We start from the raw sequence: 19,564 nt of genomic DNA, 5'->3' as shown, positions 1-19,564 counted from the left end.
GTGATTGCCTCTTTGTGCCGACAGTAATAGAGTCAATTAATGTCTTTTGAATAGTAAGTATGGATTCGTGATCATCATAATCTAGCGTCTACTTCAGCCCTAGCTGATGCGGCTAGACGATGATTGCGCGGCTGTTTGTGTTCTACAAATAATCTAAACAAAACACTTCGTATATTTGTACTCTCTAGTGAGATTTAAATTGTCAATTGACAGTGTTACACCGCTGTATACTAAGCTTCTATTAAGAAAGAGAGTTTATAAAGTTTCCTTTCACACAGTCATTTTCAAGTTAAGGATACCTTCTTGATGTATGTCGAACTATAGGCTATAAACCAAAAGCCGGACCAATCAACGCCAACATTTACCAATAACACCCATTTCTCTAACACCTTATCAACCTGAAAATATACAGTACCACCAAATAAATTACAAAACAAAAAAGAATTCGTCACGAAATGCAATTTGGTCCGCATGCACCTCGCGTCCACCCCTCGTCTAACCGTAACGCTTGCATAACCCTTAACTTTTGCAACTAACCGTTTGTACCAAAAACCATTGAAGAGTTTCCGAACCACGGTTACACGCTACCATTGACGCAAGATAGTACATCTTTACACGCAAAAGGTAATGGTTATGTAAAGAAAAAATAACTTTTGTCTATTCTTTTTGGATGAGTACTACGTGTCATATTATTTTAGCGGCCAGTATTCCAAAGTTTTTTATGTATTGTTATTGCATCTATGGTAATGGTTCTAAGTTTAAATATAATAATAATAAGGTGTAGGTCACGTTTAAGTGGAAGAAGAAGTGGTCAAGTAAATCAGAGAGACAAGAAAGTCAGAGCTCAGGATTTGATCAAAAGAAGTTTGTCACTAATCCTCAATAAGCTAAACAAAATACAACTTATATGAACTTATATGATACCTTATATGATTTATGTTATAAAAAAAAAAAAAAAAACAATTTTCGCATCCTTCTAAAGAAACCATATACCACATTTTTCATTCGATTATACTTGATGATAAAAATATTATAAAATTACCGAAGAGAGAGAGTACTATTTTGTTGACTTTTTAATACTAGGCATCCCACTGCCATAGTAGTAACAAAAATTCCACTTTCTGTCTGTAGCAATTTTGCGTGTCGTCTTCCAATTAGCATATAATGGGCAGACGCGGAGCTATGTGCAATGAGTGAATTAAAACAAGCATTACATTACGTCTGTTAAGTAATCCGATATTACACACGATGTACAAATAATGACAAGATCATTTCGTGGATACGTCTTTTCTTTATACATTATTGTTACATTGATATCCCTTCCAGTAGTTACTCTGTCTCGGTAAAGAAACAAATAATCTTTTGGGTAAAAATACAATCTTTGTATTGATTGAAACCATATTTTAATATCTACTTTTATCAAATAAATGCGAATTATAAATGTACTTGCGTCACCAGATTTGAAAATACACAATAATATTTCCCATAGCATTTTTGATTATAACCATGGCAACCATGGGCAGAAAACGATTATGTAGGTAAAGGAACTGGATCTAAGAACCTCGTAATTGCAGCGACATCATCAAAATTGTTTGCATTACACCTTGTAAATACAAATAACCCTCTTGGACGTCATTAAGTCAAAACTACAGAGCACCTATTAGCGAAGGTAATTGCGTAAATAATTGTATCCTGGAAGACATACCCAAGGAATAATGTTTGGAATTGTACAAGTACGTAGATACGATTTTACTTCGAAACTCCGGTCACGAATATTGCAATGTATCTATGGTTTTAATGTTAGCAGAACATCAATATTAAGTTAGACATCGAAAATGTGATAAGAAGACAATTTAAATTGCCGTAATTTATCAGTTTCGAATATTAATTAAGATATTATTAACCACATTGTAACACGAAAACGCTAACATCTTCGTTCACTGCCGTGTCAATTAGATCGTTCAAATCCTAATACATACAGCTATTAACGCAAATTAGAATCAAATAATCGGATGCTAGAACATGAAATCTATGTTCACGAATCTAATATTACGGGCCATGTTAAAGTTGTTATTTTTAACACTAAGATTCATGATACAGACGATTATTAACGAGGATCAAAAACTACAATGCAAAAGATTTCAGACGGACTGATAATGATTCATAACAAAACAATTAGGTTACTTCAAATTATTTCAAGTGACATGCCATTCAAAATTAAAACAATGAATTAGGAAAATAGGCCACGGACTTTGATAGCAGAAACAATTTGAAATGCACTAAAAGCAAACACCTAGAGTTCAATCAACTAGCAACCTTAGCCCTTATCAATAAACTAAAACAAGAAATACTTGAATAGGGTCAATGGCAGTTAAACACTTAACCGTGAAATTATTGAATTACGATCGTAGACCACTATTACAATATCGAGGTTTATGTAACAACGGCTTTTAGATTCATTCATTGATCGGCCGAAACTATGCCAGCAGTCGGCTTGGAATACATTGCTTAAGAATGTTACGCGACAAACAATTGCCAACTTTTGGGCACTTTGATGGGTAGATTGATGTTCGTCTTGTTTCCATTTATTTGTTCTAGAATATACTTATTTTATTTACTGTTAATATAATGTTATGTTCACCTTTGGCTTTATTCAAAACATAACCTTCATTGATTGATTGGCTGAGGAATCCAAAGGCAACCTTCGATTATAACTTTTTTGGTACCTATCTCTCTATGATTTCCGATCAACCATGGTTGCACACAAATTCTAGTGTCCAAACAATCAGTCTGAACAAATGTCTTTAGGCCATAGACATACTTGTTTCGATACGCCAATTGAACCCACGACCCCTTGACTAGAATAGGCGAATTGGAACTTACAGTTGAGAATGCAATAGAAGATTTGCTTTGTAGTTAAAATCCTTCGTTAATTTTCCTCAAGCAAAAAGCTTGTTATTAGAAGTACCTTGGACTTGATGACATTATTCGATGTCAAAGACCAAGAAGGTTGTAAGGTCAAGAAGATTCAATCAGGCAGGGTATTGGTGGAATGCCATCATCATTAACTGCAAGCGACCGTGCATCACGAGCCATAATGACCGTCATTAGCGGAAAATTACAACCAATTTGGAGAAGAATATTGATTTTGTACATTAATACTTAATCAGATGAGACGTGTACATTTTCTGCTTATTTTAATCTTGAAATAAACACAGCAGCAGGAAATCAAATACGTCAAACTCAACGGACAAATTAAAGAGCTAATATTAAACCTATGCAATTACGAAGGATAATAATTATTGAGTTCCTGAAAATTAGTTCAGAACTATTATTAGATGTCCAATGTACGAATCAAATAGTCCATATCGATTATGCGGAAGTCAATCGCAAAGACAAGATATCATAAATCAAGCTGTTTAAAACCAAGACTATCATTAGTGCATGTATCAGAAAATTTGTAAACATGTTATTACAGTCAAAACCCATTAGTTTATGATGGCCTATTACGATCATTACTGGTTTGAAGTTCAAATTACGTAAGAAGTAGCCATTTAGTCAATGTAGACCAATGCATCGATTTATAAAGGAATTTCATTAGTATCGCTATTTTATTGATAGTACAAGAAATTCATGACCATTTAGGATAATTAAATTTAATCGATTTTTCGACACTGATAATTTTATTGATCGTAACTTTTTTAATCGAAGTATTTTAATAAAGTTGTTCAGTTTTTTAAATTATTAATGAACCTAGAATTAAAAGGTAAACAAACTTATGGATTAGTCAAAACATACAAATGGCACTATTATAATAAATACATAAGTAATTATGCCATTCATTAATAAAGTATTTTGAAGGTCTTGTATAAATGAGTAAAAACACGTGTAGCACCTAAGAGGTGGACCAAAAAGACTTTTAATATCAAAACAACCTTAAGATGCAATTAGAATTACATCACACGATACTTTGCATCAAAGGTATCAAATTATGAAATAAAGAATGTATGAACGAAGGTCAATTCCGTGCATTTAACAAATATCCGATGACAGAGATAAAGGTAATACTAATATGAGTAATCATATCAAATTGAATTGTGAAATCAAAAAGACATTTTGTTCGCACGGGAAGAGATTATGATGAAATCGAATTGGGTGTAAGAGCTCACGTATTCTGTGTTAAGATACGTACAGATCAGCAATCTAATGTACGCATAGACGGACGGTTAGGCGTACTCAATTTTCGACATTCATACACAAATTTATGTGGACTAGGGACTCAACTAACTACTCAACTCAACTAACGTTCGATATGAACGCATAACCTACACGAAGTAGGAATGATTAGTCTGTACATAGCTTTAGACTACCCGCACATTGCGGACAAAACAGTCAGCTTCCAGTTGACCCGATGGATGGCGATCTTGATACCAATCAAAGTTTTCGGTCGGTCTGATACCGGCTAAATACCTGATCTCTGTAGTGTGCATGCTACCATACTGTGCCATATCAGTAAACAATCGGCCGACTAAAAATTTGCAGTGAGTGTAGTCTTACACTTAGATGAAGCAACACGTGCGGACCATAGAGCAAAATTGAAATGCATTTCGTTCATTATATTGGACATATATGTTATAACGTAGTGAAGTGAACTTAACACGGCTATGAATTGTGCTGTCAACAACGATATTCAATTGCTTGAGCCCCTGTAATTGATTTTGATGTTGGCGTTTATGACATTATTGATTTGCTCTTACAGATTGTATCATGTTTCTGTATCTATTTCTATTATATTTTTTGGTAATTCTTAACTTTGTTTGCTTTTGCATGAAAAGGGAAAGGGCAAGGCCTAACCAATTTCAGTTGACTGAAAATAAGGATTATGCTGAGCTATTGAACTGCGTGCTTTACAATGAATCTGACGGCTGGGCGATTTATTTTATTCTGACATTTAAATAACTATACCGCGCACTTAAAAGTAAGTTGAATCTCAGCTTCCGGAATCTAATATCCACGCTACTGCTATTAATCAAAATACAATAGGAAACGCAATTATACTTTTACGATATAATATTACGAACGATTATTACGACACCTCCCTAATAGCTGCGCCTCAGATTTCTGCCGTTAATTTAATAGGCGTAAACGGTCAAGTTACATTGAATAATCAAATGCTAATTTTTATACTCTTGCAATTAATATTTTTGAGAATGAGATTGTAATAGGCACCGCTGATTAGAATTGCTTACCCATTCTTGTCGTGACTGTACCTTTGCTATTTGCTAATACATAAGTAGATTTGTTGACATACACATTTGTTGACATCACATTGATATGTTACTGACTGTATATTTTAGGGGCAGAAAACAATTGACGATCGTGGATATGCCTCAAAATGACACTTCACTTACGTAAGTAAAACCTAACTAAGACCACTATCAAAACCAATACATCTAACACAAACACTGAATCATGAGACATCATTACCCATAAATCTAAGCAACTATCCCTGACATTTTAACCAAAAGGAAAATCCTATATGTGGCTAACAAGCTCGTCCTACTTACACATGGAGAAATGCTTTCCTAGCAACACCATACATGGTTGAAGGAAGTTATCCAACAGCTGTGTAGATGACAGATATGAGATATAAGGGACAAAGGGCCGCTTACACTCTTGTAAGGCTTAGAATATATTGTTGAAATGTTAAGTACTATGTCTTGTCGGTGATGAATGGTGAACGTGCAATTTGATGTCAACACGTTTTGTGAGATCAATTGTGCACTTAGAAACTCTTTTGTAGTTTGTGTTAGCACTTAAATTCTTGTAATTATAATCTATACTCGAAATATTCAAAAAAGAATTAATTTTATATTTTAGAAGTCTTTCTGACGCAGAAATTTAACATGTATCAGAGGCAGAATTTTGTTTGAGTTGTCTTTAAAATTGGGTGGCTTTTCAGTACTCGGTGGATTTTATTCCGTTTTGATGTAAACAAACTTACTCTTTAAACTAGAAAGTTAATACTATCTTCTTCGTAGCAGGATGTTTTATGTAAGCAAGATCTAAGATAGCCTTACCAATCTTTATTGTGTTGTCTCAAATCGACGTGACATATCCGTTTTTGGTTTGCCCTTTGCGCACTCCTTAGAAAACTAGATATTTTTCATATAAGAAAACAGTAAACGGTAACTGTTTTGTTCTGATATGGAATGCACGGTTATCAAAATATCGATATTGAATTGTAATCACAAATCATTGCCAAATCAACTGACTTGCTGAACTGTAATTACCTACACTAATTACACCTTTGTGTTTGTACAGTTATACAGTCAACGTAGGCTTTATTCATACTACCTATACCTACTTTAGTACGTCGGACCTACCTACTTTCCAAGTTCGAGATTTTTTTATTCCTAGGCGTTTTGACCAGCCACATTTATTATGTTTTATATTAATTGCAGAAAGGTGAACTTGCGTCACATGGTAATTGCACATTTAGAATATAATTAAGGAATGTCGATCAAAATTAATCTTACAGATTTAACTGTCAAAGATATCCTGTTTGTATCCTAGATCAAACCTTAATCGGTACACTTCCTAAATAATAAATAATTTAAAATACCTTAAATTAACTGTCCATTTATTTGAACTAAATATATTTTGTACGATATTGCAGGATTAATGATGCCCTCGAAATGTTACATTAATGAAAAACTAATTATAAGTACTTAGCGTTGTAATAGACACCGACAGGAAAATAACAGTTATTAGAGGGAAGCATCGAAATCATAAATCATTTAATACGTTCTAACCTAAATAATTGGTAGCGTGTCATCGGCATATAAGTTCTTACAAAATCAGTGCAAAATACTTTAGAACATTGTTTGATGTTTTGTCGGTGTTCATTGAAAGTATTAATTAAGTAAACTGAAAGTTTCAGTTTTGAAAAGAGTGTCTACGGAGTTTCTTGTTGATTCTTCTCCATAAAACCCATTCCATGGAATCGTGCACCTAACAATTGACAATAAAAATAAAAAGCCTTTGCCTTTATAATCGGCTTTAAAAATTAAAGGTGTAAGGCAAAGGGAAAATCTAGTGTATTCTTAACAGTAAGGTACATTTTTCCAAATATACTCAAAATCTTTAATTTATCTATCAAACCAATGTGTCAATTTATTTTCTTAAGAATAAAATACCTACATACTACATACATTATGCTGAAATACTAACAAGTTACTCCTATGCATGTCGATAGATGTTGTAACTGCCGACAAAGCATAGTCAGCGACGCGGGTCAAGCGAAGTGCAAGCCTCAAATATGTAGTATTAAGTGTCGTACATATTTTTGATAATAATGCCATGCAACAATTAAGGTTTGTCGTATGGTACGCCTAATTAATAAATTACGCGTTTTTTGAATAAATATAAAATCTAAGTTTTGATGTCACATTATCAATAGTACTTCAAAAAGATAGGTTGAATTTCGTAATTGTGGTTGGAAACGTGAGAAAAAGTAGCACCTAAAGGCTTACTGCGAACCACGCCTAAATAGGCTGAATAGCAAATCATCTATCTTTTAAAGACTGATTCAGAAGTACTTAAGCCTAGCCCAAGTTGCGACAAAAACAACATTTACCGTCTTCCGCAATCTAGAGAAATACCTTTAAACTTTAAACAGTCTCAACCTTAAAAACAAATTCCTGTTATCAATAATTTGGATCTATTAATTTACTTTTTAACTTCATTGGTTAAAATTAAAACAAACACACGAAAACTGACGGGTTCTATAGGTATAAGAGGAATAACAATAGGTACAATACAAAAAAAACTAAAGGCAATTGAAAAGTGATCCAATCTTTCTTTTTCAGAAAAAGAAAAACAGTTTTCTGTCATTGTCTTAAAAAAGAAATACCTATTTTTCCTATTGATAATTAAATACAAATTATTGTTTGCTTTGTCATAATAACAATGCATGCTTGTTTTGCCTTTACTACAATAGTAGAATAGTTACGATTGTATTGATTTAAACCTGACATACGTTCACGTTTAGTGTATGAAAATTGACTGATATAATAAGATTTTCAAGAAACATATATATTTATTTACAAATAATAGGAACTGTATATAAAGGTACGATATCTTTTTATTTTTCTCGACGTTTCAGCTGAGTTACACCAATTGAGGTCACGGATGGACTCAACTTAAGTATTTTTGCAGCTTTTTACAGGCTTTCATTTCACTTGCCTTGCTAACCGTTGACTTTACAGTAAGCACATGGCCAATTTAGTTTGCATAATATTCAACATATTTATTTCCATATTTACAAATTAATTCATGCATTAACACTCAATTTCTAATGTTAATTAGCCAGACGTCCTACAAAATGGTCTATTTAATATAAACGCCACAAATAAGCAAATTATCACACAAATTTATTTATATCAACAAATTGAATTTGTCCATAACAGAACGAGTTGAATTTCCGCCTAAAATGAATGTTAATTAATGAATACGTACTTGAAATAGACAGAATATTTGTCTGTCGTATGTCTCATTTTAAAAGATTTCACATGCTCCAGTATGTTTCATTAAATATGTATGATATAATCCAAAAACGTACGTAGGTATGTGAACCTAACTTTTATATACGGATTATGTAAATAATTAGCTTTCTATTTATGTGTGCTGAGTAACTGCTCATTACGAATATGTAATGACAAGGATTGCACATCGACAGATAGAAATGGATGTGATATTTAAACCCGCTGCGGATTTAAAATGTGATAAATAATGATTTAATTGAAATTTATGTGTTTGAGCTACTTTTTATGACAAATAGCAGCTTTATTTATACATTGGAGCTTGGAGCTGGTAATATTTATGAACAGGTATTTTTATTGATCAATTACAACAATACGTTGACTGAAAGTTAGATTAAGTATAAATATTTAACAAAGAAAAACACCAAATAAGTCTATTAAAAGCCAGTCATATATTACCTAAAAACCTATATGCAGAGAAAAACTAGGTAAGATCTGATAAAACGACTAAACAATAACATAGCGAGAGCTTATCACCGAGTTAAGAACAATTGATTGCTTATCGCTCATTGTTTTGACTTTCTGAACTGTACACACGATTGTCTAAACTATTTATTACCTATCGGAATTTCTGATAAAACTGTGCTGTTTACAAAAAAATGAATCCTGTTTAAGCAGCCTTCAGTGGAAAATAAAACCCATCTTACTTACCCTACTGGTCTAGTTTTTGCTGCCATTTGTAGATCAAGGTCATATTGTTTGTCAAATTAGTTAATTTTAATGTATTTCTTTACTCAGTAGTAAAGTTAAGAACTTAGTAGTCCAACATAATTATTTAGGTGTACGGTTCCATCTACAATTTAATATAACCATCCATAAATGTTCATGACCACGATGTAGCAACTACTACCATTACCATTACTTCTATTACCATTCAATTTCGTATGTTGTTAGCAAATGTCAGTATTTTTTATAGAATAAGTTATTAATTAAACAACGAAGTAAAGCGATGCAAATATTACAAACTACAAGAAACTACTCAATCACGCGCTCTTTGAATAAATTCTAAAAAGTTCCGTAGCATTATTACCTGTTTTATATTAAAAAAAAAACATAATGAATGACAGTGACATTTTACTTTAATAGTTCTAGATTTCTAGATCATTAAAAACCTATTTATATATAACTACTACATATTTATGAAGTTGTTTTATTTTAAAGTAGAAAAACGTCTTCTTTTCCTAAAACCTGTAATTTATGTATGTCTAATTTATTCGATAATAATAATTATCAAATGAATAAATTATGGCGGCTTTAAAGCCCTGAAATAAACGGAGGTAGGTACCTATTTATAAAACAAAACAACCAATGATATATTATAAGTTCTAAATGTTATATTAATTTGATTACACGTGAAGATACCTTTTTATTACTTGTTTATTACTCTGTTGATTTTCTCAGTCACGAACAAAATAAAACGCTACCCGGTAGTGAACTTGTGACCGTACGCTCAGGAGATGAGAAATTAAAACAATGGTCACGAAATATATTGTACGTAATGATGATAAATTTAGAAGTTAGATGATGAATGTCTGTGGTAAGACACCTAGTAACCAGGAGGTATGAATGAGGCCGCGTTTCATTTGTTTATGTTGCGTTATAAATATCATAGGTGTTATGCTAGATTATAGTTAAGCAAGTTAATAAGAATAGTTACTAATAACAACTAATTGTTTGTCGTCAAAACTTACCAGTATCCTCACTTCATCGAACTGAATTTAGGAAAAAAGTACTTAGATTAATTTTATTAATCACAGAACCTAAATCAAACCACTACGCCTTAACAAATAAATATTTTCTTATCCACATATCATTATGCCAAATAATTTTATCAAACTTTATATGAAGTAGGAAAACCTTGTAACCAGTCAAGCGGCTAAAATCTTGCAAGCATAAATAGTAGCGAATATGGCTTCAAAAACCAACTATAATTATAAGAAAAATATAATATTTCAAGAGGCCCACAGAACCCTAAACACCAAAAAAAAGTCTACAGTATAAACTAAACAGTAATTTGATGATATCATGACTGTCCGGCGGCGCTTCGCGTCGTCGACCACGCGCCTGTCTTTACTACCAAAGGGGCATTCATTAATTGAACCAAATTACCTTTTTTGTACACTATGAAAAATCTCTGTCACGCTCAATTTATCTGATTGCCCTTCTCCGGTGTAATTTGATAAGCGACAAGTAATTTAGGTTTTACTGTAAATTTTCTTGATGATTCTAACCGTCAGTTATAGAAACACCCATAAAATTAAAGCTTAATTGAATCTATTGCTCAAACTTTTTATCTTGATGACAAAGAAAGAGTCAGCAATAGATTTAATGAAGCTTAAACTTAAATGGACCTGCAACTGACGGTAAGAATGACAGTACCTAACTTGGTCTCGATTCATAAACTTTCTTAGGCAAGACATCAGCTTAATGAAATAATGCTGAAGTTTACAGTATAATTCATTAAAAAAAACTTGAATCAATCACTGATTTACCAACAAATTCGGCCCACTAAACAGCTTACATAATATTCTGGAAAAATATCTCTCCTACATAAGGAAGTGTAGTGCAATTGATATACGTCTATTGCATATGTAAATACTCGCTATGAATTAATCATAGCGGCTGCACCTTTATAAGGAAAGCCTGCTGAAAGATCAACGATGCTTAACTACTTGAACGCTCGTAACCATAGAGAATAAAATGACTAGCGGAGGTGCCATAACCGAAAATCTCTCAAGACATCATTATCGCTCCAAAAAGCAGAGGATAAGTTGCTTTTTACCTTATACATTTTACGTCATTTTTTGTAATACTGAAAGTCGTTGAAAATAGTCTCAAAATACACGAACGCCTCTTCAGTTCACGGGTAATTGATCGGTTTGGTCAAGCCCACCGTACGCATTTGACCTACAAGAAGGCGCCTGACCTACCTGCATTATGATACCTCCGCTCATCTTTCTTCACTCCGTACCCATAATAAACCAAATTAATAGTTTCTTCAGCTCATTAAAGTGTAGAGAGTAAAAAATTACGTTCCGTTCTAAAACAAATGAACGTTTAAATTCAATTCGAGTAGCAATTACAGAACATAACGGTTTCACTATAATTCAAATATCAATCACTGCAATTGTACGTCAGTGATATTTATTTCATGTTTATTAGTACTAGATACTGTTTGTATAATTATATTTATAACAGATCAAAAATTATTAAATGGTGCACTGCTAAAAGTTTAGCTGTAATTAAATCAGTTAGGAAAAAAACTGAGGTCTGTATTTAAAGATTCAAGTCTATTTTGTCCTAAGGCACAGTTTTGATTGATTGAATCCAATTTAAAATAGTGCTTCTGTACTGAGCCAGTTTCTAAATAATAATACAAAACCAAAACATTGAAAAGCAATCAGACAAACAATCCATAACAATAAATCAATCATAAAATGGAATACAAACAAAACAAATAAAGATTAATGAAGAAAAGGCATTGAAGGTAAAAATCAGAAAAAACAACACACATTGTATGGAATTAAAACGTATTGAAAGAAATGAGGAAGCCAGTAACGCACGAAGTTGATAAGCAAGAAGTAAACACTTCTATAAAAGTTATATTTGTTTTTATCGAAGGTTCTTATTATTTTTTCTATAAATCATTGTTCTGAATGCTGAAATAAATAAAGTTTATAACTGACTTCAAAAAATAGGCTCTCAATTAATTTCAAACACATGGTACCTAGACCTGTATGTATGTGTGTATGTACCTATATGTTTGAACGCGATTATCTCCCAATTAGCCGAACCAACTTTGATTAAGTTTTCAGCATAGCTTTTATCAGATTTAGGAGAACGTTTTTGGTGTGTTATGGAAGGCGTTTTCATTTTGTTTAAGTTTAAAAGTGCAGTGTGTGAGCCTAGATTTCGAAAATTTTGTATATTTAGTCTGGGTGACAAATAAGGCAAACAATGGATAAAAGAAAACGATACAGTTGTCGCGTAAATAATACAATTAAACGTATTCAATAAAGAACTAATGACTATTGTTCTATAAAGAGAGTTAATGAAGAATAAGGCCATTCAATTACCAATTTATGAGTAATTGATAGACTCATTTTGAGAAATATCATTCAACTGCCATACCTACTTTTCGATTTCGAGTGATTTTTGTAAACAATCACTCTTGAGGCGGTGTGAATTTTGGTTTTACCATCCTAAATAAATATACATAACAAAGTAAGAGTATAATTAAGGTTTTATCTTCCATAGTCTTAACTCTTAACACTAAGGGCTCGTGCTAAAGGCATGCATAATTCGCTTTAAAGGATTCTACAGCCTTAATTTGCTTTGACAATGACATTGCATTTACAGTATCTTATTACAATTAATTTAGAATAATTCCTCAGTCTGCCTTCTAATTAAATTCATGATGAATATTTAGCTCTAAGAAACCAGACTTATCCCATTGTAATAACAACAGTGAATTAATTTGCATTGAATTTTAATCCTCTGAATAAAAAACTATTCACATGTAATCTTATGCTGTCCATATGAGACAGAGGTTTATAATATTTTTTGTGGAATTTTGAACAAAAAGTTGGTCCTCTCCAAAAAAGTAACTGCACAAACATTGTTTGCCAACGCTATTCACTTTTTTGTACCGCCTTAGCAATAATTTACATAATTATAACTCAACAATTAAAATTGTAGATCAAAGTGACTTGAAATCATATTCATGTTACGTACAATGAGACTGGCTTGCCGAAATACTTATCGCTGCGGGGGAGTAAGCGAATGATTGCTTCCATATAAAAACAAATGGAAAATGTGAATATAATTTGGAATTTTATCACAGCTTCTATATTAGGTACTTTTTTGGGTTTATCATTGTTCGTTTTTACGTTTTTTAAATAGCATTTTTCCATACCCCATCATCGATTCTTGCGATCTTCTCCATAATAAAGATCAGTTCGCAAAATCGTGTATCTTATTTTTTAATGCACACAAAACATTGTGTTTATTATAATATCAAAGTCATTACAGGTACTTAGTGACTTCCACCGTAATGTCTTCGTGATCCATCAGAAAAGCAGATGGCAATGTTTGGCGAGGTCATGACCTTTGCCTGCCTTTGATCAACAAAACGCCGCTCAATAAAAAATGCTAAATTATTATGCATATTTTAAAATCATCTTCCATACTATATTATTAAATATATTTCGATTTTTTTTCTCGATTGAACTAATCAAATTCTGATATGAAAAACCTTGAGCCGCCTTTTTATTTTTTACTATAAATCGATTGAGTGGAGCATTGACATTCTCGCGCAAAAAGTCGCGATCCGATGAGGTTTAAAGATTACACGGCGGAGTTATGGTGTATCTTGAATGTAATGAAGGTCAATGATACTTAGACACCTTCGAGAATTGCCATACACTTCAATGTTAAACTCTGTAAGTGTACTTATATTGCGTGAAGTATGAAATTACGAGCAGTTACTTGCTAAAGGTTTTAAATATGTATGAGTTATTACAATTTCTTTATTTGACTCGTATTATAATTCTGTTGGTACGTACATTACATTGTCCAGTGCCCCTCTAATAGCGTTACCACATACGTAGATATGTATAACAGTATTCTGATGTCTCGCATAAAATATTCTTCACGGGCCACGATTTTGCATTCGTTTTTATGTCTTTATATACTTATACAGAGAAAGCTTATTATACCCCTCTCGTAATGTGAATTATATAATTTTTGAATAAAATTGGTCAACGAAAAATGGTTTTTCTTTTATTTTTCACAAAAACTTCGGCTTAGGCTGGAATGCGATATTAAGATGTCACAGCAAGACGGTTCAAGAGAGTATAAAAGTATTAACTCCGCACGAATGAAACAATAACATATCGTTTACAACTTAAAACAGATGCAAGTACTATTAAAATCGGATTATGGACATGAATTGTCGTACGTAGGCGCGTACTAAAATGGTAATCCTCGCTGCAGATGTTCGAGTTTCAGCTTAAAACTGGCATGCATTAAAACTAAGTATACGTACTCCAAGGCCTCTACCATAGGTACCAGATATGGACAAACCACCATAATATTGAATGGAAAAATAACAAAACACACGCACCCTTTCAAAATATTTGACCGGCTTTCACGTTAGAGTTAGATCAGTAATCACCACGCGATGTATTTCGATCACAAGTCACACAGGGGCACTAGGCGGCTAGCGGATGTGTCTTCCTTTCGACGCGCGAACATCAACTGTTGGATTGCGCGCGCGCGACTCCGAGCCTCGCCTGATAACCGATAGCTACCACGGATAAACTGAGTACATGTACGACAAAAAACTGCCGCTAAATACCTTCTCAAATACTCAAGTTTACATCATTTTTTTAACAATATACGCATTGTTTTTTTTCGAAACAATCATCGATTCATCCTTATTGATTCAATTGCATATGAAATTTATCATGCATATCGTGAATTTCGCTATCGCTCAATAGCCGTGCAGTTTTATTGGGATTTCAGTGACGAAAGTTTTTGTAATAAATTCGTTTTACGACCTTTTGTGGCCATAAACGTGTTGAAAGGGCTTAAAATATACGTGAGAGCTTTAGGAAGGCTAGTAAAATAGTTGCATAAGTTAATGGGACATACAAATACCATTTAAATCCATCTTTCGGGATACCTGAATTCAATTATATGCCATACTTGCGAGTTTTCAGGTAAATGAAAGCTAAGGACAATTTTGTTGCCTTCTTTCCATTTCATAACTGAATGAGTCCTGAAAATAAAGCAAATCAAGCATCTAAAATATTTTGTACAAAATGCCTAATTCTCTGTATATTTTTGTCATACTAAGTCCCAAATTCACCGACAACATCATCGTCATTTCTTTGCCATGAATTTTCACAATCAATTTTCCGAGTAAACCGTTGTAGTAACCGTTTTAAGAAAAACGAACATTTATGTTGTCAGTGGACTTGGGAATACGTACTATAACCAATATTTAATTTAAGGAAAAACCTATACCTATTTCATTCAAACTGGTGATTGTAAAACCCTCAAGCCATAGAACTATGACCCCGAATGTCTTATGAGTCGAAATCAAGCAGTAACTCTTAAGATTTTTTTTATAATGTTTTTAGGCCTGTTGAATGAACTTTCGTAAGCATTAGATGTAAACTGATAGCGTTGTTTTAGCTTAAGTAATATATTTACTTTCACACTAATTTAGCTGTCAAACTGAGCAACTTGAGTTGTGATTTAATTTGGCCTCGTATAAAAAGTTTTCAACCATTTATGTTGATAGTTTTAATTTTGACTAAAGACTCAGACTATAAAAAATATTATATGGCGCCTGTTTTATGATTCATATTATAATTCAGATTTTCCTTAATTATTTTGAATTTCTCGTTATTGCGAATGGAAAAATATGCTCTGTTTTATCAAAACGAAAAAAGATCTCTTCTGCTATATACATACAGTCCTTTGCAGATAAACTTTTAAAAGGTTAGAATGTGTTATCAACTATAAAATTAACAGTTACATATAATCTCTATCTAATACAAACTGAGAACAGAGTGTTAATTAAAAATAAAATACTAAACGGCGTTATAGGCCAACTTATTACAAACTAGACGATTTCAGGTATAATAAAAACACTATTTCATAACAGACTACTTGATTTGTGTGGTCCGTTCGATGTTCAACTGTCGCAATGTGAATCTATTTGAACACGGAATTAATGATGGTACCTTTCACTGCTTTTGCCCTATAGTTGACCTGTAACCTGCCACGTAGTGTGAAGCAGTGAGGCAATAACGCACTCCTTAATGGGAGATGTTCCCGATTCTATTTTATTTACGCACTGAGGTGAGTGGCGTTTCAGTATACTGTCTGTCACGCCAGTGTACTTCACAAAACTAGTTAGTTACTTTTCAAAGACTGCTTAGCCCTCAAACAAGTCCCCTGTCAGGCTATAATCACACAAATGTCCATTTTTTTCATGAATTTCTGCCGATACTTAACTTAAGAGCTCGATTGTTCGAAAGACTTTCCACTGCCCTGGTACCTACATAAGGGCTTCAGAAGGAACATGATGGGTTGTCATCACTTATCAAGACAACAACAACAAGTCTGACACTTTACAAGAAAGACAAGCCTATACGATGTAGTAAAGAGTGATACAGAAGTATGATACACCGGTATATGAATTAAAAATATATGTTTTCTGTCAATGATACCAAATAGCTTAAAGTCTTGTATTCAATGCCGTACATATGCACATAATAGGTAGGTGGGTAACGTTCCAACTGAATAATTTATGTTTTATTTTTTTCATAAAACTGGATCCTTGTTTACGGAAATCAGTTCATTTTTATATAAAAATAAGAAGATAAAGTATGCACCCGATCTTTGTAAACTTTGTAGCATAAATATTATGTACTCCATAAAAAGTAAAAAACGACAACATATCAAGACCATTCGCTGCTTACGTAGGAATGTTATATGTATCAGGTATGACGTGCATTTACGCGAAATTAGTACGTACACACTCCATTTAACTAATACATATTAATCAGTATTAAAGTCACTGTAATTCAAGAGTTTATTACAGACATAATAATGCCCGCTCTTTTTGATTCAGAGGTCATACATGCAGCTATAATTTAAATACGAAAAAATATACTACTAATAGATATTGATTTACTTATCAAGTAATTCAAGCTCTAATTTGCCACTATAAACTTCACAAAAAACTACTTTAAATTAGTTCAGGCAGTACGACAAAGATAATCTATCTATTTAGCCTAATCCCATTTTCAATGCGCTATTTACATTTGTAATTTAAAAGGTGACTGCACCACGAAATGGAATCAGCTTCGACAATAGGTATCAGAATGACGTCAAATTATTCCAATTATGAATTTCAATTCGAAGTTACGCCTACTCATTGTGCACTTACCTTTGTTTTGAAATCATTATCATCTCCCGAGCCTTTCCCTATGTTGGGGTCGGCTTCCAGCCTAACCAGATGCAGCTGAGTACAGTGTTTTACAAAGAGCGACTGCCCTTGGACAGACGACCTTATAAAGGTCGTCGGAAGACGCTGGATGCAGGTCGCCTCCAACAGGTATCTGTGGAGATCTAAGGGGGAGGCCTATGTTCAGCAGTGGACGTCCTATGGCTGAGATGATGATGATGATGACTGCCCTTCTGACCTCCTCAACCTAGTTACCTACTCGGTCAGCCCAATACTCCTTGCTAAGACTGGGTGTCAGATTTACTGGCTTCTTAACCTGTAACGACTTAGAAAGATATTCAAAGACAGCCAGATCATACACCTTTTCAAATAATACTTACAATATTTATTTTCTACAAGACTAATATCGGGTCGAAATATTCATCAGCCCGACTCATTGAATTAAAATCATACTCTTTGACCCAACCATCTCATTTAATCATAGGTACCAAACATTAGAAAGCATCTTTTAATTAGCTAGCAATTATTATATCATCGACCAATTAAAGACATGAAAAAAATAAACTAATTCGTGCACCAACATGTGCGTGAGTTCTTACAAGCGGCTTAATAACAGTTTACACGGGGAAACTATAAATCGTACTTAACATAGATTAAATAATGATTACGTGTAACCACAGCCTTACCGGAAAACTAGTGCCCTATACGATGTTATGTAAATCGTTTATAATTATTGATAATGTTATCTGGGAACGAGTGGCTGATGCATGAGCTTCTGAGCACAGATTGATCGGTCCTGAACTTCCCTATACATCTCTCTTGCTTGTAGTTGATCCAATTATCTAAGAATAGTGTCCGTCATTATAGTAAATATTTGCAACTGGTGCAACTGCTTGGTAAAGGGAATATATAGGGTGCGCCATGAGTACATTATGCAAGCTTCATTTTGTTACTTTCTAACATTCAACACTGACTATTTTTATTGAAATTAAACGTTTCTAGAAATACTTATTTAAATAGGAAACCCGATGGCTGATGACTCATCTCAAGCAACCTTTTTTAATATGTTCAACCTAATACGATATTCTAAAACGAAAAAATATATTAATTTATCCATGGTCGTTGTACAGCCTTCGTTTTAATTACATAAGTGTTAAAATATACAAAATTATTCGTACACATCATATACAGTTTTTGAACATCGTACATAACATTCCTACTTCATATGGCTGGTATTATAATAACTATGTATGTGTATTATTCTTAAAAAACCTCAGTCGACTCAGTAGGTACAAAAACTGAACTGCCAAATTAGCATACAAAGCACACATGTAACAAAAATAATAATTAATAAGTTTTTGTATGTCCACAAGCTATGTCGATAACACATGTTCAATCTTCGGCCAAATAAAACAGTAGGTAGTAGGTACACATTGACCGATATATGTAAGTGTTGCTATATGCATATATTAAATGAAAATTAAGGAAAAGAATTTAGTTAAAGTGGTCCTACTGGTGGAAATGTTATTCTACTGTTTCAATTCGGACAAAATGGTCTTTTTGCCGAAAATATTTCCTATACGAATGTTTCTAGGCCTTTACAGTTTACTTATTTTTAATGACATCATAGATAAATTATAACTCAGTGATTGGGGGAAAAATATAACTCACTAGCCGTTTTCCCGCGGTACTGCCTAGCTACTGCCACTAAATATAGCCTATGTTACTTGCAGATAATATAGCTTTCTAATGGTGAAAGAATATTTAAAATCGGTCCAGTAGTGTTTGAGTTTATTCATTACAACCAAACAAACAAAAAAAGTTTTCCTCTTTATAATATTAGTATAGATAGTCAGTCTGTACTCGTCTGCACTTGAATGTCAGGTGGTATGTATGAAGATGCTGATTGGCGACTGTTTCACTTGTTTCTATTACCAACAAACATATCATCCGTTGCAGCGCCCCATCACGTCTCAAA

General features: G+C 33.1%; 1 protein-coding gene across 1 annotated transcript in view; it reads right to left on the bottom strand.

Annotated features, from left to right (window-relative positions):
• LOC124630602 overlaps positions 1–14,878 on the bottom strand; it is a 36,559-nt gene extending 21,681 nt beyond the window's left edge. The window contains exon 1 of the mRNA XM_047164566.1: positions 14,728–14,878. The gene's annotated coding sequence lies outside the window, so the exon portion shown is untranslated. The remainder of the gene's footprint in view (positions 1–14,727) is intronic.
• Between the last annotated feature and the right edge of the window lie 4,686 nt (positions 14,879–19,564).

This window comes from Helicoverpa zea, chromosome 5 (genome assembly GCF_022581195.2).
Source record: "Helicoverpa zea isolate HzStark_Cry1AcR chromosome 5, ilHelZeax1.1, whole genome shotgun sequence".
Classification (NCBI taxonomy): domain Eukaryota; kingdom Metazoa; phylum Arthropoda; class Insecta; order Lepidoptera; family Noctuidae; genus Helicoverpa; species Helicoverpa zea.
The sequence above is the reverse complement of the archived record's forward strand: the minus strand, read 5'-3'. Positions and strand labels throughout refer to the sequence as shown.